The sequence below is a fragment of the Canis lupus genome, chromosome 10 (genome assembly GCF_048164855.1).
Source record: "Canis lupus baileyi chromosome 10, mCanLup2.hap1, whole genome shotgun sequence".
NCBI lineage: Eukaryota > Metazoa > Chordata > Mammalia > Carnivora > Canidae > Canis > Canis lupus.
This window is the reverse complement of record NC_132847.1, coordinates 25,621,615-25,642,457: the sequence shown is the minus strand read 5'-3', so window position 1 is coordinate 25,642,457 and position 20,843 is coordinate 25,621,615. Positions and strand designations below refer to the sequence as shown.

Below are 20,843 nucleotides of genomic sequence, written 5' to 3'. Positions count from 1 at the left end.
TTCTGCAAGTTTGCAGGAAGATATTTACCAACTCTCATCTCTATTTTCCTTGTTCTTTCTCCTGCTAGAAAGATCCGTGTCTCTGCACATCTCAATCATTTTATTACTGCCTTAGCAAATGCGCTCAGAGAGAAGCTGAATGGTTCCCACCAGGCCTTAATTCAGTAGGCTGTTTACTTCCTCTTAGTTCTTAGTAATCAGATTGCCAAACAAGACTTGGCCTTACCCTGTGCACTATAGCCTCCTTCCCTGAAACCTTCTTTCATTTCAACATCAATCAAATGCTGCTTCTGTGAGTTTTGTATTTTATTATTCTCATTTACTCGCTGATTTGAGGACCATGAGACATTGGCCACTTTCACCCAACATCCTTTGAATTAATTTGTAAAAAGTTTCCAGATGACTGTATTCACATCTGTCTGATAATAAATATCTCCAGCAGAGATGATCTGGAGGGGTCCTGTTTTTGTACCATCCCATTGTGTGAAGCACTCAAGCACTGTGCTTGCAATTATTGAACAGTTACAACATATAATTGCAGAGTTATTTTGTCCTGCAAATTCTATGGGAGGATAGTAATCAGAGAAAATAAAAGAAAGGAAGAGGCAGGGTATGAGTTGGGAGAAAAATCAAAAGAAGTATTCAAAGAATTGTATAAGAAACACAAAAACCAAATTTTCCCTTGAAAATGTAGTTTATAAGAACTGAAAACAAAATTGTCTTTGTCCTTCAGGAAAAATACATGCACAATTATACTAACCAGACACTAACCAAATTTTAAAGGAATCCTCCCACAATTAATACAACAAACCTAAGGAGAAAAAAAAGTTTAATATGTTGTTAAAGATTACAAAAAATAAATATAATATAAAAATAAATTGATGAAATATATAATGCTTTTAAAGAAGGATCAAAAGATGATCTCTAGCTCTGATCCTAATATTGACAAGGCCTCGTCTCCATTTTTTGCAATAATTATTTCCCTCCCTAGGGAAGAGAGCCTAACTATCACTGACATCTTGAAAGTTCTCTTCTAAAAAAAAAAAGAAAAAGAAAAAAAGAAAGTTCTCTTCTCTCAGCTCTCTAAACCATCAGCACATACCCTGGCTTTTGTAGGTCCTAGGCAACATTCTGACCAGAGCCTAGGAACAGTCATTTCCATCATAAATTTAGAAGTTTCTGCTGGGGGGGGAAAATAAAGCACGAGAAGATATTTTCCTCCAGGATATTTATAAATAGGTCTGAATGGTGTGTTCCCATCTTACAATGCCAGCAAAGGCAGACCATGACTACAAAGGGTATCACATCTTCTAAAGAACCACCCTTTACTCCCTACAAAATATGGCTCTTAAATATTCCATTCAAATTTGATAACCTCTATATGTCTCAGAAACTGCGCATCTGGGTTTTCTCAAGCCCATCATTTAGAAAAGGAGCGTGCAGACACACACAGCTATTTCACGATTCTTAATTCTTCATGGAGTGGAGATTCTGCCAGCAGCCACATGAAACAGTCTGGGGTTTGTCTCATACTTTAACTCCAAGAACAAAACAGGGTTTCAAGCCAATTTGGCTGGATTGAACATTACTCCTATTTTTTAAATTAAACTTCATTTTCAGGTAATTGTAGATTCACATGGCTTCTGAGAAATAATACAGAGAGATTCTGTGCACATTTTACCCACTCTACTCATATCTTGCCAAACCAGGATATCAACACAAATACAGTCCAACTAGGGAACATTTCCATCCCAGTAGGGATCCCTCATATTGTTCTTTTATAGCCACACTCACCTGCCTCCCTGCTACCTTTCCCTGTCCCCTGACTTCTTCCATTTTGGTACTTACAGAGTGCTATGTTCATTCATTCCTTCCCTCATTCATTTATTAATCAAACAAATATGTATCGAATCTCTATATGACAAGCACTGAAGATACAAAAATGTGCAAAAATCAGATGTGACTGAACTTCACAATCTAGTAGATGAGGCAGACACTAATCAATTCAAATAAAGATAAAGTTGCAAATGTGATAAATACCACCACTAAGCATGAGGTACTCTTGAAGCCATAACAGTGAGAGTTAGAGGAAAGAGGTCAAAGAACACTTCCCAGAGGAAGCCAAAACTGAACTGACATTTGAAGGGCAACTTGGAGTATGTAGATTAAGGCTGTTCTGAGTATTATTAAGGGCCTGGTTTCCGGGCAGAAGGAAATGATGCAAAGGAAGGGAGGTACTGGATTAGACACCAGCTTTCCCTCCTTCATTGTTTCCTCCTGCTTCCCCTTTGTACTCTCATAATGGTGAATTTTGAAGAATTGATAATGTAATCTTAGAACAGGGACACAGAGACCAGAAGATAGCAAAGTCCATTAAGGAAATTACTAACTATCTCTACGGAGGGTCTAATTGGTGAAACAAAATTGCTATCCACTGAATATGCTCCAGTCTCTCCTAAAAGAATTTCCAGTAGAAAGAACCCTGTTGCTTAGTACTGAGATGTTCTTTTACAGTCTGATTTCACTCCAATTTGATGGAGAGATTTAATATTTAAGAAATGTCAAGTGCCTTAACCATCATGATGGCTTTGATCCTGTAGCCCCATAGGAATATGTCCTACAGAAAAACTCATAAATGTAAGAGAAGACTTATACATTAACTTTTTCACTGGTATTTATTATAGTAAAATAAGGAATTATTCATATGTCAAATAATAGGGCATTGATTAAATAATTAATGGACTATGCATATGACATAATATCACTGCAGCACCTTAATGTTATATTTTCAAAGAGTTTACAATAGTATGGAAAAATGCTCTTTTGATCTAAGTTTAAGCAAAATGAACCAAACAACAAAAACCAAGGGTAAAAATCTATATACACATATAATTCCAGTAATATTAAAGACAAAGAAAATAGAGCCAACTGATTCCAGAAGCTGGGCAAGTAGTCATTTCTGGGTGCAGGGCTCTTAAATAATTTTTATTTTCTTGTTTAGACTTTTGGGTTATAAGTGCATTCATTTTATATTCATGAAAAAGATCGATAAACTATTATATACATTTAAAAGCCAGCAATACCATAAGTGGAAGGGGTCATAATATGGGGTTTTAGATTCACCTCTGATTTGATCAGATTTATGACTTTAAATAACCATTAAACTTCTAGTCTGGATCCCTCACTCATACATTCAGGAGATAGATGGCCCTGGATCTCTCACAGACCTGTGTATGAAGAAAGAGACCACAATAAGAATGCAACATACAATAAAAATCTTCAAAAGCAGCACCAATGACAATACACTGCTAAGTACCATATGGTACAAAAATTAGTGGGTTTTCTAAGAACCCATCTTAGATGCCCTCTGATCCCTTGGCATCTAAGATGAAACACTACAGAAAAGACAAACACGCAGTAGGTAAATAAATAACATATTAGAGTCCTCATTTGATGCTGGAACTCATCCTCCCTGAGACATGTCACTCTATTCACAGCCCAAACCCTCTTCCCTCTTGCTTTACACTTAGTTTTAACCAGCTTGATTTTCTGGTTTCTAAGCCAACAGGAAATTAGAGGACACACAGAGTGTGCAGACACACATTTAATGGTTAGAAATGAGAGATGACTCTCCAAAACTGAGGAAGCAGGGTGGGGGCAGAACACTTAACAGCCCATAGGCACTCAGCACAGGAATTAGCACAAAATCAAAAGTGCCACGTGTGTCAAGAAGTGGGCAGTAAGGGTGCATTATAGCTTGATGCAGAAATTTCTTTTTTTTTTTTCCAGAAATTTCAAACATATCAGTAAGTGTTAGAAAAGGCGTTCAAACAAAGAACATAAACTTCGGTTGGATGCTTAGCTTAGCGGGCCTTCAGTGAGCCTGTCAGCTCAGCCTACACGCGCCCGCAAGGGTCTGGCTAGCCTGAGCTGCTTCAGAGCTTGAGCAGCCCCAGGCTGGCTTCTGCATCTGGCTCCCACACTCATTTGCTCATGGGAGTTTTCTGTTTCCTTCTACTTCTGGGGAGTGCTCCCTTATACCCAAAAGCTTTCTGGGGAAAGAGGACTAGAAGTAATGGAAGTGGTATTTGCAGAAAGGCCAACATTAAAAGTCTTGTTTCTTTATTAAAAGCCATAGAAACCTACTCTGGCATACTCCACCTGAAAAAGAATTTCCTGGAAGGCTATGTATGGGCAGGCCTGCAATAACAAAGTGAAGGCTAATGGGTTTGGCTTGGAATATTCAACCACAGAATGGGAGAGCACATGCTCTGGGTTAGTACCACATCATGACTGCACACCATGGAGCATGTTAATTCCCCCAGAAAAACCTGCTGTGCTTTCAGGAATAGATGAGCAGAGGGAAAATCCAGCAAAGGCCATCCACACTCAGGACAGCATTTCTGAGTCCCCACTGTGTCCAGCTTAGGATTTTGAGGAGTTCCTGGCAGTGCCCACCTCCTTCCAGGCTGGAGATGGCAGACCCTCTCTGCTCCATCTATGATTCTGTAGGATTTAAACTGCAACTGCTGTGTGCCTAGAAGCTCTGTCATGAGTGCATTTTCCTTTGAATCTGATAACTTGGATTAAAGGTAATTTTTCTGTTCGGGTCCCTGTTCTGCCTCTGCCTCAGCTTCCCAGCTGCCTCCCCCCCAGGCACTGCCAACGGTGATTTGATCAGACACTGAAGGGCTGTGGCAGAGGTCAGTCACACGTCCAATTCCAGTGACAGGAAGGCTTTTATCTCCTCTGCTGCCTTGGCTCACTTAACACCCGGGGGAGCAGTGTTGGGATGAAGGGAAATACCTGGAACACCAGCAGGATTGACAGCAAAGCATCGCAAAAGGTCAAGGGGTTGGCTGAATTACAAAATACAATTATGCACACTCAGAGTTTTCGAGAGCTCACGGCAAATCCCCTGTTATTGACCTAGTATTCAGAGTCGAGCAGACTTTACTGAACAAAGCTTCTCGCTACCTCTGCCAAGTGGTCCTGCTCTCATACTCCAGACTGATTTATTTCTCATTCATTCACTTTTTTAAATATTTTATTTGAGAGAGAGCATATGTGCATGTGCACACACACACACAAACAAATTGGGAGAGGGACCGAGGGACAGGGAGAAGCAGGCTCCCCACTGAAAGAGCCCTAGTGGGGTTCGATCTCATGACCCTGGAGTCATGACTGGAGCCAAAGGCAGATGCTTAACCAACTGAGCCACCCAGATGCCCCTTCATTCATTCTTTATATTGCTATTACTCAGTAACACTAATGGATGTAGACTTTCCCAGATTCTATGTACGTTGAACTATTCAAATAAATGCATATATTCCCTTGTGACCCTTGTATATTTAAAAAAAAATACCATATATGTGAACCCAATCTTTTTACTTAGGCTATCTATACCTTCCCACTCTTGCATTTCAGGGACCTTTACTCCAAAAAGCATGGTTGGCAAAATGTCAGAATATAAAGGTTTAAGAATTTCACCTGACAAACATTCATTGCATCCATGGTGCGTGAAAGTATGAAAAGCATCATGTAGGATTTGAACAAGGAGTCACATACATTTCTTCAACTGGGAAGCTCATGGTATAATGTACAAAATAATAAAAACAATGCAAACAATACCAAATACTTGTAGACCACTCACTGTCCCCCAGGCACTATGCTAAATGGTTTCCAGTGAGGTGCTAAAAACCACCTCATGAAGGAGGTCATTTTAGTTCCTAGCTTTACAGATGAGGACACCGAGCTTATAATGAAGCCACATTTGCAAATTCAAGAGGCAGGATTTGGATGTGGGCCTGGACTCCTGACCATGATGCTGTGCAGTTTCCCTGAAAATCAGCATGATGAACAGAGGAGCTGGAGTATGAGGGAAGCAACAAACAGAAAGGCATCAGAGGAGGACAGGAACACTTCCTGCTGGAACCATCAAAGCAGTCTTCAAGAAAGCAGCAGCAACTGGCCTTGTCCACGGAAGGTGAGTAAGATTTCAAAAGATGGAGATGGGGAGGAGTAATTCAGTGGGGAGACACAAGCACAGAGATGGCTGCACGGGCGTGTAACAAAACAACAGGACCTCGGGGGTGGTACAGCAAGGGCAGGCGAGGCTATAAAGGGAAGGTGAAAGGAGATTCCAAGGACATCTAGGCATTGGCTGGCAAGCTAGGACTCTCCTGAATGCAACACAGATTCCTCAAACGTGGAGGAGCATGATCTGAGTGGCAGTGAGGGGAGATGGGCCTGGCAGCGGGTGAGAGATGACCAGACTGGGATGAGCAATGAGGGGGACAGCTGTGGGGGCCCTGCTGACCAGGGCAGACACTGGGGAGACAGAGAGTAGAGAGTACCAGCAACATGTCAGAGCAGTCGGTTGCCTGGAGAGGTGGAATTCTCAGGGGGCTAAACCCTGGGAAGCCACTGACGGGGGGGGGGGGGGGGGGGGGAGCGGGGGCGGGGGGGGGGCAGGGAGCAGGAGGAGCAGGTCCGGTGGGGAAGGCCTACAGTGCCAGCAGGAGATGACAGAAAGTGTCCCTTCTGCTGCTGGGTGTGAGTGAGTGAGCCCCCCTGGAAGCACTGAACAGGGATCCCCTGTAGCAGGGAGGCAGTGGGAGCCCAGGAGAGGACTGGATGCCCAGGGAAACCATTGTATTAAGCTCTACAGCTCTTCACCACACTTTTGAAATTCAGGGAGTTCTGAAAGCCAGCTTGTTTATTTGCTTACTTATTTGGAGTATCAGGGAAAAATCACGTGGCCACAAACCCAACACAAAGTTCTCGTATCATCCCCACTTATGCCCTGAGAATAAAAAGTCATGCATTTTGCTACAGAAATATTCCTGCATAGATGATGGTGTGCTGCCCCAGCCTCCCCCGCCCCCCCGAGAAACATACATCACAGCACTTGTTCAGTAGAAATACCCTGGTGCCTTTCTAAAATCTCCCAGATTCTGAATTCCAGAGCACACCTGGCTGCTAGAATTCTAGGTAAGAGATGCTGGAACTACATTTACTTTCTGAAAACAGCAAGTTGAGCAAAAACCATAAAAAGCTAATGATTACTGAGGGCTTCCTCAATGCCCAGCACACTTTTAAGTACTTTATTTTACTTTTCACAACCTCCGAAGTGGGAACTATGATTACCTCTATTTTAAAGATCACAGATTCGAGGGCCGGGCAGGTTAGCAGCCACAGGTAGGGTTGATATTTACCCCAAGCAGGATGACTCCTGGCACCGTGCCCTTTACCACAATAGCATACTGCCTCCAAATTAATTTGTAAAACTACTTAGAAAAGATATATTCAATTCTTGTATTGGGGCACAGCAAGGAACAAATACCTTTACCTACATTTCCACAAATGACGCAAGGCCCTGGTCCACCCAGGTTGCTCTCTTGTTTACATCTGGCAAAGCAGTGGGAGCAATATTAAATGACATCCCAGAGAAGGTGCTTCTGTGTGGGCTCTACAGTCCATACGCAAGAGTTTTCTTTGCCAGGTAAATAAGCTGGTGATTGAGGCAGTAAAGCAGATCTGATAAGAACATGAACTCCAGGGCAGCCCCGGTGGCCCAGCGGTTTGGCGCCGCCTTTGGCCCGGGGTGTGATCCTGGACACCCAGGATTGAGTCCCACATCAGGCTCCCTGCATGGAGACTGCTTCTCTCCCTGTGTCTCTGCCTCTCTTTCTCTCTCTGTCATGAATAAATAAATAAAATCTTAAAAAAAAAAAAAAACATGAACTCTGGAGTCTTATTTCTTTGGTTCTTTGGTTCTCCCATCTCCTAGCTTATGGCCCTGGTCAAGTTACTTAACCTGTGTCTCAGTTTTCCCTTTTGTAAAATGGGCTTCATTTCAATCTATATCACAGAGTTTGGATGGTCTGAAATGATGCATAACATTTTTGGAGATTTGCCAAACTGGTAGTGAATCCTCAGACATTCAAAGCTTTGGCAAGGCTCCCACAGGGCTAGAATGCCTGGTGGGGATTTCTGACAATGAGTAAGTTTTGTATATTTCTCTGATGGTAGTTACTCTTTGCCAAATGTAAATCCTACCTCGCTTTTGCAGGTTCTTGCACATCAATCCAATTTAAGGATGCTTTCTCATTGCACAGTCAAAAGACAGATTAATTTAGGTCTATCTGTGAATATACAGCCATGACTTGGAAGCATGGCTTTTTACTTGGTTTTCTCCACAGTGTTTTCTCTGGCTGTGTAGTCCATTGGACACATGTCTGAATTTGTGTTGTATTTTTGGATTCATCCCTCAGAGTGTGCCCAAGTGAGCCTGCCTGGAGCATTAAGACTAAGCCTGATGTGTGTTACCTCATTCCAAATGGATTCCTGCATAGTGTCTGGACATGGGAATGGAATTGTATTTCTGCTCCATCTTATTCCTAAATTAGATTTTGAATTGGAAAGGTTGGTTTGGTTAATTTTTTTCATTAATGATGGAAGTTCATCACATGCTTTACACATAGAGGCATTCATTAAGTGTCATAGGGCACAGGCTGTGACCAATGACCACAAAATGGGACTGATCCAGAAGTTTTGTGCTCTGTAGCCCTGAGTTGCCATGGTAATACATTCCATGGAGAGTGGTTTGTCAAATGTTAAGTGATGCTCATCTTCCTTGATCAGAATAGGTTGTTCTAGTTTAGGGAAAATTTGTTGTCTTTGAGTCTATTTTCCTTGTTTGGCTCTTATCTTCCTATCAGCAGTGCAGCGACTTGGCTTGCCTTTATTCTGACATAAAGAAGGAAAATGGAAGAATCCAGCAAATACTTAATGGGATGCTTGACAAAGTAAAACTAGGGCTTATTCATACAGCAGAGTAGCTGATAATTGCCTTTATTATTCTAGGCTAGATTGAGGTCATTGTCTGATAAAATTAGACAATTTAGGAAATGAGGAAAAATGAACACAACATTTAAGTTTATTTAGACACAACTTGTACATTTTATTTTAATTTCTTATCAACTTTTGGCGTTTAATAAGATTCAACAGAGAAAATGGAGAGGAGAAGAGAGAGGGTCTGGCAAACAAGGAGCTTTATATTAAGGAAAAGAGTCTCTGAAACATTATTTCTTCCACTTAAAATGGAAGGGATGGAAGAGTAGATAAATATAAATAATTTTGCATCAGGAAAAATATGGGGATTTTATTTTACTCCTGGAATATAACACAGGGATGACTTTCTGACACTGTCATTCCACTGTCACATGTTGCACTTCTAATCCCAGCCTCTCCAACTTCATGAATATTTACTCTGGTATTAAAGACTGAAAGGGGGCAGCCCTGGTGGCCCAGTGGTTCAGCACCACCTTCAGCCCGGGGTGTGATCCTGGAGACCCGGGATCGAGTCCCGCGTCAGGTTCCCTGCATGGAGCCTGCTTCTCCCTCTGCCTGTGTATCTACCTCTTCTCTCTCTCTCTCTCTCTCTCTCTCTCTCTCTCTCTCTCTCATAAATAAAATCTTAAAAAAAAAAGAGAGTGAAAGGTAGGGGAGAGGGAGGGGAAGGATGGCAGGGGCCACAACTCTTCCTCAGGAGTAAACCTCAGTTAACTGAATTATGTTCATCAGCTTCTCTTCTCTTCACCTTAATCAATTATTTTGGCTAAAGTCATTATTGATTCCATCATCCCTTTCCTCTCCTCCATTCCATCACACTTGAATTGTATCAATTCTACCTCAAGTAACAACCTACAGAATGGGAGAAGATATTTGCAAATGACATAGCAGATAAAGGGCTAGTATCCAAGATCTATAAAGAACTTATTAAACTCAACAGCAAAGACACAAACAATCCAACCATGAAATGGGCAAAAGACATGAACAGAAATTTCACAGAGGAAGACATAGACATGGCCAACAAACACATGAGAAAATGCTCCGCATCACTGGACATCAGGGAAATACAAATCAAACCACAATGAGATACCACCTCACACCAGTGAGAATGGGGAAAATTAAGAAGACAGGAAACAACAAATGTTGAAGAGGATGTGGAGAAAGAGGAACCCTCTTGCACTGTTGGTGGGAATGTGAACTGGTGCAGCCACTCTGGAAATCTGTGTGGAGGTTCCTCAGAGTTAAAAATAGAACTGCCCTATGAGACCCAGCAATTGCATTGCTGGGGATTTACCCCAAAGATACAGATGCAGTGAAACGCCTGGACACCTACACCCCAATGTTCATAGCAGCAATGTCCACAATAGTCAAACTGTGGAAGGAGCCTCGGTGTCCATCGAAAGATGAGTGGATAAAGAAGATGTGGTCTATGTATACAATGGAATATTACTCAGCCATTAGAAACAACAAATACCCACCATTTGCTTCGACATGGATAGAATTGGATGGTATTATGCTGAGTGACATAAGTCAATCAGAGAAGGACAAACATTATATGGTTTCATTCATTTGGGGAATATAAAAAATAGTGAAAGAGAATAAAGGCGAAAGGAGAGAAAATGAGTGAAAATATCAGTGAGGGTGACAAAACACAAGAGACACCTAACTCTGGGAAATGAACAAGAGGTAGTGGAAAGGGAGGTGGGTGGGGGGTTGAGGTGACTGGGTGACAGGCACTGAGGGAGGCACTTGGTGGGATGAGCACTGGGTGTTATGCTATATATGGGCAAATTGAACTCCAATAAAAAAAAAAATTCTACCTCAAGTATACAAAGTCGAAGAAAAATCTTGGACAGCAGCTCCCCAAGGCCAGAGTTGCTGACTGACTCACTCGTCTCTGTATCTTTCACAGCACAGCACGGAGTCCATCTCACCTCACCAGCAATCAATACCAATATCATTTACTGCATATTTTTTGAGGTTATTATACATGCAGCCCCTTCTGTGCATTTGGAGAGGTGTGTCCTCTGTATTTCCCAGCATCTGTGTGACCCTGGGTTAGTCTTGGCTCCTCTCTGGCCCTCAGGGTGGACTTCTACAGTACTCAGGAATATTTAGACCCTTCTCAACTGCTGCTGGTGGCCAAGAAGCCCTGTTATCTGGGTTCTGGGCTCTTCAGATATCTATGTTGTCATCAAAACTCTGTCAAAAGCAAAGGCCAGAACCCAAGTAAAACATTCTTAAGAGGGAGAAAAAGGAAATTATTTGCTCAGGTAATTGAAAAGCCTGAAGAATGGTGATAAGGAAGGCATAACCTCAGGCTTGTCTGATTTCAAGTACTAAAGCCATGCCACTGAAGTCATTCTCCCTCTCTTTCTCTTTGTTTCTGTCTCTTTCCACCTCTGTGTGTCTTTTCCCTCATTTTCTACCAGTGACTTATCTCCAAGTAGAAGCCAAGACCAGGCTGGAGTAACTCTTCTGGGAAAAAAGTCTCCTTCCCCCAATTTCACCCAAGGCCTCAGACCTGAATGTCATTAACTGAGAAAAGTCACGTGTTTATTGTTTAACCAGTCACTGGAAGATGGAAGCACCCAGTCATGGGTTGAGGAAAGGGTTAGCCTAGGGCTGAGGAAAGGGCTGGCCTCATGGACACACACAGATTTAAAATGGAGATGAGGTGATTCCTGAAGCAAAAAGGGGCACACTGGCACAGGACACTAAAAATTGTCTTCTACAAGGCCCTCTGTGACATCACTGGCTATTGCACAATGACCTGTTGGGCTCCCTTTGGCCACAGCCTCTGTTCTTCCCCCCCCAGCCCCACCTCCAGTGTTCTGAAGCTGAAGACAGACCTGTGACATTCACCTTCCCCAACTAGTCCTAGAAAAAGAGGCAAAACTCCCTGGAAAGGTACACTTTTCCCAGAAGGGAACTGACTTTGGGCAAATGGAGCTACCTCCCATCAGGTTAAGCCACCATGTGGGTAGACCTAGATTCAGTGATACAGAGCTCTGGCCTTCTCACCTCAACTCTGAACACTCAGAAACATCCACTCCACCACCACTCTGGTTCCAACTCACATTGACATCAACTGAGAACTCTGTCACAGCTCTTTTGCTATTCACCTTCTCCCTCTGCCCACTCTGCTTCCCTGCCCCTGCCCTGTACTCACAGGGGCTGTGCCCAAGAGCACTGCCCAGCAATCCTCCTGCATGCAAATCTCCCAAGTCTCAGAGTCCCTTTCTGGGGAACCAACCTAAGAAAGTTTATGTAGCATCTGCAAACTTAAAGTCCTAGGATTTATCTACCACTGAAGCAGGCTAATTTAGTAAAAACTCAAGCTTTGAAATGAGACAAATCTAGTTTCAAATTTTCCATTTATGAGCTGTGGGAGTCTATACATAAGTTTCCACTTATGAGCTGTGGTGAAGTTACTTCACCAATCGCCCTTCCTTTCTTTTTTATTTATTGATTTTAGGGAGAAGAGGGAGAGAGAGAATCCCAAGCAGGCTCCATATCCAACACAGAGCCCAACATGGGGCTCCATGTCACAACACTGGTATCATGAACTGAGCCCAAATCAAGAGTTGGAGACTTAATCAACTGAGCCACCCAGATCCATAATTCTTCTTATCTTTAAAACATACAGATATTAAGAACATCATCTCCAAAGATGGTTGGGAATTTTAAGAGAGATATTTCTGTGTATAATGCTCAGCATAGGATCTGGCCTTAGGAAGGGCCCAGTGTATAGCTGTTAATATTTTATAATCCTGCACTATGCCTAAATGACTATGATTTCGATACAATCATGAAAATGTACCAATGGGCAATACCCACTGTAGTGACAGTAACTATTCACACTGCTCCCAAGATTGAAACTCAAGTTGGGTTCTCTCTCTGGAGGGTAATTAGATAATACATATTAGAAGCCCCTAAAATGCTCAGGACGCAGAGAGTTCAATTAGAAGCATTTTCTCTTAAGGAAATCATTGTTGTTGTGACCTCAAACTAATAAACTTTTCTCTTAAGGAAATCATTGTTGTTGTGACCTCAAACTAATAAACTGATATTTAAAATATCAGCATTTTTTAAAAGACTTTACTTATTTATTCATGAGAAACACACAGAGAGAGGAAGAGACATAGGCAGAGGGAGAAGCAGGCTCCATGCAGGGAGCCCAATGTGGGACTCGATCCCAGGACTCCAGTATCATGCCTAGAGCCAAAGGCAGACACTCAACCGCTGAACCACCCAGGCGTCCCAAAAATATCAGTATTTCTTTTAAACAAAAATCTGGGAATTACCTAATGTCAAATAACAGAAAATCATTTCAATCAATTATAGTATTACTATATGAAAAAATAAAATGTGGCTATTAAAAATACACTGTAGAAACAAAGCTAACGATGTGGAAATAAAATCACAACAATTCGGGCAGCCCTGGTGGCGCAGTGGTTTAGTGCTGCCTGCAGCCCGGGGTGTGATCCTGGAGACCTGGGATCGAGTCTCACGTCGGGTTCCCTGCATGGAGCCTGTGTCTCTGCCTCTCTTTCGCTCTCTCTGAATAAATAAATAAATAAATCTTTAAAAAAAAAATCACAGCAATTCTAAGTGAAAAAACAGCCCACAGAATAGTAGTATATAAGTTGTGAGCCCAGCTTTTATAGCTGTGGAAGAAGTATGCACAGACACACAGACACACACATATACACACACTACTCAGTCACACACCATGTGGAGAAAAGGCTAGATGGTCACAAATAAAAATCCAAAATGTGAGCAGTTATTATTCCTGAGTAGACTATTGAATACTGAGTTTTTTCCTTTATGCTTTTCTGTATGTTGAAAATGTTCTACAATGAACATTTACTCATTCTCTAATTTTAAAAAAGTGTTATTCCTTAAATGCCATCTACCGGATTAAAATTAGAACCAAAAGTGCCAGTGGCTAAATAACATTGTCCTCTCCTCCTAGAGGTCTGACTTCTAAAACTTTAAAAGCATTTTAGAAATGTAAACTAAATAAGGCTCACACACACAGTCCCTGAGAAAAACAAAATATGAATACAGCACAAGTTAGTTCCAAGAAATCCCTGCCAACTATAATTAATTCAGAGAAGCAATCACCAGAGCTAATATTGTCTATTGTAAGATACATAACTCATTCACTCTGAATAACAGGTTCCCTTCAATATGCTCATGGGGGCCAGAAGTTGATTGTCAAATATGTCTGCAGGGTCCATGTTACTTGTAGGGCATTTATTTTCATTTTATTTTCCTTCCAATAGCCATTTTCCTGAACCTAAATTTAAGATCCACAGTATGACAACAAGAACAGTGATTTGAAATGGAAAATTTCCCAGAAAATCCAGGGCACAGGTCCTCATGGCCATTCAATTTAGGACACCAGACATGTCAAGGCTGTAGCTGTGGACATCAATGAATGTCCCTTCCTTGCCCTTCTCTATAATATGAATCCTTTGTTCCTTTTTCTCCCTGATTATTCTTATTTCCATGGCCTTCTGTTTTCTCTGTATTTCTCTTCCTCTCCTAGCACACAGCTGCTTCTGGGCATGGATTTTCTCCATCAGGGGCTTCTGAGGTGGTGGAAAGGCCTTTACTAAATTTGTGCGGTAGCTCAGAGAGGCTGCCTTGAATTCAGTTAGCAACCAGATCAAGTCCATACTCCTTTCCTCAGAGCAACCACAAAGCTCCATCACGTACAGTCTTTCCTTCCTCATCAGCACTAGAAAAACAGATCATAAGCAATACTGATGCATGGTTATCCCTAAACCACTCTGATGCATGCTGCAGTTGGACCCTGATAACGCTCTTCATATGGTACTCTATATCAATCTCGACATCTCTGCTAAGCCATCCATGAGCATCCATGAATATCAAATCCACCAGCCACCTCTGCTTCTCCCTTGGCTCAGGAGCATCCTTGGTTGCAGAATGGGGAGCAATGATGGGGCACTATGAGAGAGGCAGGAAAACAATCTGACTCTAAAGTTTAGCCACAAAAACAGCCTTGAAGTTGGCTTAGAATTGGACTAAGCCAGAATATATTGGAAAGCAGAGAAGCCATAAGGCTTAAAGATTTTAGTGTCTCCAACAGACCAGAACCAAGGCAACAGCAAACTAATGCTTAGTAAAACAACATGGGGCTGGAATGAATAGGGGAGGAAGGGGGTATTTATTCACAAGGATGTTTAAATCAAGCTGTGAGTCTTTAATCCTGCTGTCACTTTTACTGTGATTAAAATCTCAATGGGCTACATCACATGCAGTTTTTATTTTCCAAGGCAGAACAAAATATCTTAATAAAAACAGATAAGTATGCATGTTGACTATGGAAAAAGGTCAAGATTAAATCAATGGAGGATAAAGTCTGTAAAGTCCAGGAGTATTATTTTAAAAGATTTTATTTATTTATTTGAGATAGAGAGTGAGAGAGTACATGAGCAAGGGGAGGTGCAGAGGGAGAGGAAGAAGCAGACTCCCTCCTGAGCAGGGAGCCCTCTAGACACCAGGGCTCAATCCCAGGACCCTGAGATCATGACCTGAGCTGAAGTCAGATGCTTAACTGACTGATCCTCCAGGTGCCCCAGGACCAGGAATGTTTAATTTAATGTGAAAATGACATAAAAAAAATCACATCCATGTAGGTCCAAGAACCAAACAAGCTTGGATGTGTATTGGACTCAACAGGCAGGGAGAAGATGGGAATATGGGAAAGACTGAACAGCTCAGTAAATAGATTAGTCATTTTGTAATTAGGGCGGGATACGAAGTAGAGGCCAAAGTGCCTTTTATCCAGGTGTGTTGGGATTGATCAAAAAAATGTAAATTGTACATTTTTGAGAAGTAACTTTTTCAGTAAGACTCCACACTGTCATTCTGCATTTAACTTTCTTACATATCTTTTTTTTTAAACTTTCTTACATATCTTATTTGCAAATGTGGCTGCAGCTATGGGATATTAACACAACTGTGCAAGCAATTTGTACTACAACAGCAAACTTTCCACTTGGCTTTCCACAAGTTTCTCTGATAGCATTCGGGACTGTTTGAGATGAAAAAATGCAATCTTCTCTTCCATGCTGTAGGACCTTCCATCCTGGGGGGGTGGGGGGTGGGGGAAGAACACAGCCTCATTTCTGACAAACTAGTCCAGCCGAACCCTTTTACTCTTTTACCTTCCTAGAGATTAAAGTACTTAAACACTCAATTCCCCCCGCCCCCCAACTGCCACTCATTACTGGAAAACTTCTCTCTCCTTATTTCTTTCTGCATCAACTTGGACTCTTCGCCAGTCTTCCACAGCTGTTTTACCTAGGTCCATCACATCAGCCAGCCTGACCCCCCACCATCTTATAGAGTGCATTCTTCTCTCTGGCCAACTGGTCTTCTCCCGGTCTCCCACATACACCTCTGCTCCTGCTACTGCTCCCTGCTGGAAAGAGTCCTTGCCTCCACCTATCGCAGTAAGTGGCCATCTACCACAAAGGCTGTGCACTTTCCATGTTTTATCTCACTTCATCTTTGCAACAGCCTGTCACATAAGATTATTATTTCTATTTTATAGATGAGGAAATTGAGGCTCAGAAAGATTTAGGAACCTGCTAAACCTCACAAGATGTGGAATGAGGATTTGAACCTTTTTCAAATGCCACAGCCTCTCCTTCCCTCTCTCTGACCCTGGTGTAATTAACAGAGTCTGGCTCAGGCCTGACTCTTCTTGGAAGTTCAGGCTGGTGAGCCTGGCCCACACTATTCCCAAATGTCCTACTGGTCAGAACAACGGAGACGGGCACAGAATTGTTATCTTATTTCTATGTATGTGTTTGATCTCCCAATTCAATTTTCATCTCCTCAAAGGAAGAGACTGCCTCCCATAAACCCCTTACACACACACATACACACACAGGTCTGAGCTGACTGATGCATATCTCAGTAAGGATCTAAGTATATTCCCTGAGGAGAGAAAGTCTATCTGCCCCTCCCTATTCTCCTCTTCACTTCACCTGAGAAGAGGAAATAGTAATTGGATTGGATTGGTTTCCAAGACTCTGAGCCATGTTCACTAGACAGTGGGGTCAGTGTGAATTTCCAGGTTGCCCTCTTTTCTTCCTCCTCTTCTAGTGGCTTATGTGGTGAAGTAAGCAGAGTCCATGCTCATGTGGGAGGTGACTTGGCCATTTTGCTCTCTCTTTTCTTCAAACACATGGGCTTAGTTACTCTTGCTTCCTTGTCTGCTGCCCGCCCCATGGGTCTGGCTGGAGGGGAGACAGATTCTGGAAATCTGGAGGCCCATAGGCTAGGTTGGATGCTTAAGCCTAGTGCAACCTAGCCTACTATATAGCTCTTTACTGAGTTTGAACCAGCCAATAATAAACATAATAAATATTAAAGTGGCACATAATTACCTACTTGTTTCCTGTATGTATTCTTCTCTCAAGGATCTCGAGAGATAGATGTCACACTCCCTGATTCCCTAACCAAATACCACTTAATAGTATACCAAACCTCATGATTTCTCAGACATACCCCTTCACAAGTTCTTGGTTACTCAGTTCCTTCTCTTAATTCATAGGAGTTTTAATGATTTACTAGAATTGACTTTCATGGAAACGCATGGTATGCATATTTTTTGTTAGGTGGATAGTCAATAAGCTAATATGAAGCAAGAGCTTTCATGTCAGTCTGGGTCTTCCAAGAAGATGCCAAGAGGCACGTGCAGAGTCTTAGGAAAAGGGACAGGAGGAAACCAGGATAAGCTGGGAGATCCAACAGATGGTGATGTGAGTCAGACACAGGTGAGAGAGAGGAGAGAAAGTCAGGTAGCAGTGTCTGCAACTGCCACAAAGTCAAAGGAAAGCCCAGCAAACCCACCAGGGAGTTGCCACAGGTGGCTGTCAGAAGCAGGCAGCTGCTCAGGGGAAGTGTGGCCTTGGTGCAAAACCAAGCCCATGTCCAAAGAGTAGCACTGGGGCCTCAATTATGCTCTGTGAAGTACAAGAGTGGTAAGATGCATTCTCAGGCCACCACAGCCTCCATCTGTGTCAACAACTGCTGCCTGCCTTGAGTTTTCTTTGCAAACCTGTTATCATTTCTTCCTCACATTTCTATTTCCCAGCAGCAAAAGGAAATACACCTTTGAGACAAAAGTACTTTGAAAGAAAACAGAAGCACAGTTTGTTCAGGAAAGCTTCAAACTGGGCACATGCAGTCTGTCTGTCCAGAACCTATTATCTTGGGAGTTTTTAGGAAAATGCCAGAGACATTACTCCTTCTGTTTCATACTCTGAAAATCATTGGGGTTCTCGTAACGTTCAGGCCCATCCCTGAAACCTAACAACTTCTATTGTTGGAAAAGTGTTACCCAGGCCACAGACTCAAGGGCTGTATCACCTGTGAGGCCAGCTTCTCCAAAGTGGAAGCTGCCTGAAGATTTTGCCCCTGTGTTCTGGGAGCCACAAACAGGATGCCATGGTCTCTAGAGCATTCTCACCATAAACAGACATGATGGCTCTGCCTAGTGGGCACAGTGCCTTGCTAGAGGAGGTATAATCTGTTAATTTGGTTAACTGTGTGGCTGCCATTTACAGAGTTAGAACTGTGTGGAGAAAGCTGGTGGTCACCAAAATCCACGAGCTCTTTACTTCCTTGGCCTAACAAATGGCAAAAAGCAAATCAGGTCCTACGATGAAGTTCTGGCCAGTAGAAAGTGAGTGGAAGGGACCTGGGCCACTTTCAGCCTAGAATCTCCTTCCAACATGTTCCTCTCTCGTCTTCTTCATTGACTGGTGTGCTGGGAGGAGCTTCTAGAACCCAGCATGAGTAGTGTCTCGGTTCCTAAATGATCCCACATTCACTTCCTTTAAGAGCCTTGACCTGCTCTGGTCAGACTTTTCTATGTGTCAACTACATACAGAACAAGCTAAATGTAAAAATTCTCTGGTTTATAAAGAGCAATCGTGCATATTTCAAAAACTGTTTCTGTGCAAACAGAATCCTAAATGGTATTTCTTTTTCAAAAACAGCTTTATTGAGGTAACAGTGTTATACAAAACCTTTTTGAGCTTATATAATGCATACAATTTGATGAGTTCAGAGCTTTGTATTCACTCATGAAACTGTCACCACAGTCAAGGTAATAAACATCACCAACTGTCCCCCTTGTTTTTGTTTTGCAGTAAGAACACTTAACGTGAGAACTACCCTCTAAGTGGATAAGTACACAGCACAGTGTTGTTAACTATAAGCATGGTATCACACAGCAGGTTCATCCGGCACAAGTGACAGCTGAACAATATCCCATTTCCCTTAACTCCAGCCCCTGAAAACCTGATCACTTTATTCTCAGTTTCTATGAGTTTGACCATTATAAGTACTCATCATGCTGTATTTGTCCTCTGTGGCTGGCTTTTTTTCCCACGAGCATAACTCCAGGTTCATCCACAGTATCACATTTAGCAGAATTTCCTTCGTTTTTAATGCCACATATTATCCATTATATGTAGACACCATATTTTCTTTACCCATTCATCTGTTGATGGACACAAAGGTTGTTTCCACACCATGGTTATGTTAAAAAATGTGATATATGGGGTTTCTTTAAATATTCTATTCTCTAGGAATGCTAAACTCATTCAAAGCCAGCACATTATTTCTGGAGCTGAAAAAGACGATACATTTTGCTCACGTGTGCCTTACTCAATTTTTCATCTTCTTCCTCACCAGCACCTTCTAAATGAATGAAGCTTATGGCTTGCCCCAAGCATGCATATTTTCATTATTTTGCAGAGGCTGATTGATTGGGAAAGAGTGCCATGCTGTGAGTGAGGAGATTTGATTTGTAACCCATGTTCAAAACCTTTCTATCTGAAAGTCCAAGAACTTCAGGACAAGATAGAAGTTGTGCTGGTGTGCACCTACCTTTCCATAGAGCTTGCCAGAGCACAGTGGTCAGTAGATTTAACTTTCAATGTAACCATTTAAATACTAGCCATCACTAGTACTCATAGGTTCAAAATGGGTTCACCTTGACATTGTAAAGGTTTGATTGTTAACCACTGCTAATAGGTCTAAGGCAAGAGAAAAACCAAGAGCAAAATCCTAACTCTAATGTTATATTTCATTTGCTAAATGAATAACAGATTCTAGAAATGAAATTTCCATGCAGTGGTGTAAAGAAAGAACCATAGAGCAAATCAGGTCCTACGACGAAGTTCTGGCCAGTAGAAAGTGAGTGGAAGGGACCTGGGTCACTTTCAGCCTAGAATCTCCTTCCAAAATGTGTTCCTCTCTCTTCTTCTTCCAGAGTCCCAACTTCTGGATTGTTACACTTGATGCAAATGGATTACAAGTTCCTGAGATACTGATTCCTCAACTCTGTAGAGCTGATGCTGCCAAAGGTTCCAGGGCCCCTTGCCTCTGATTATGAGTAATATTATCCATTTATGGCAGTATGTTACAATTACTGCCATTTTTCTACTATGGCCAATAAAACACAAAAATTGAGGAAGCGTGGATCCACCTTAGCAATCTGTATCATAGATGGTGAATAATCCATCAGCATGCTCTGGAAACAAGCGGCAGAGGCACCAACACAAACTGGCTTGACCAGTAAGGAAATACATTAAAAGTCCAATTAGAACCAATTAAATGTTTAAGAGACCTCTCTTCTCTCGATCTTTGTCCTCAGTGGAGCCTGACTTTGACCTCAGGCTGCCTTCCCTTAAGGTACCCACACACCTATGGTAGTTTCAATCTTCTCTGCAGCCTCTCCCTCCTCAGTCAGAGAGAGAGGGGAGGCTGCCATTTCTGTTGGCCGGCTCTTTGGACTGAAGAAACTGCTCTCAAAGTCCCTGACAGACCTCTCCTCACTGGACTGAATTGAACCCCGTGCCCCTTCCTGGACCAGTCTGGCCAAGGATATCCAACTACCCCCTTTATATCATGGTAATATGAGCCACCCG

At 42.2% G+C, this 20,843-nt stretch overlaps 1 long non-coding RNA gene across 2 annotated transcripts; it reads left to right on the top strand.

The window, feature by feature from the left end:
* Positions 1-11,631: 11,631 nt before the first annotated feature.
* On the top strand, positions 11,632-20,542 carry LOC140641384 (uncharacterized). Of its 2 annotated transcripts, XR_012037907.1 has the most exons (4): positions 11,638-11,766; positions 16,176-16,346; positions 19,669-19,829; positions 20,186-20,542. It is a non-coding gene; the product is annotated as an uncharacterized lncRNA (long non-coding RNA). The 2 variants fall into 2 exon arrangements; XR_012037906.1 differs by lacking the exon at positions 16,176-16,346 and having other exon boundaries at positions 11,632-11,766.
* The last annotated feature ends 301 nt before the right edge of the window (positions 20,543-20,843 follow it).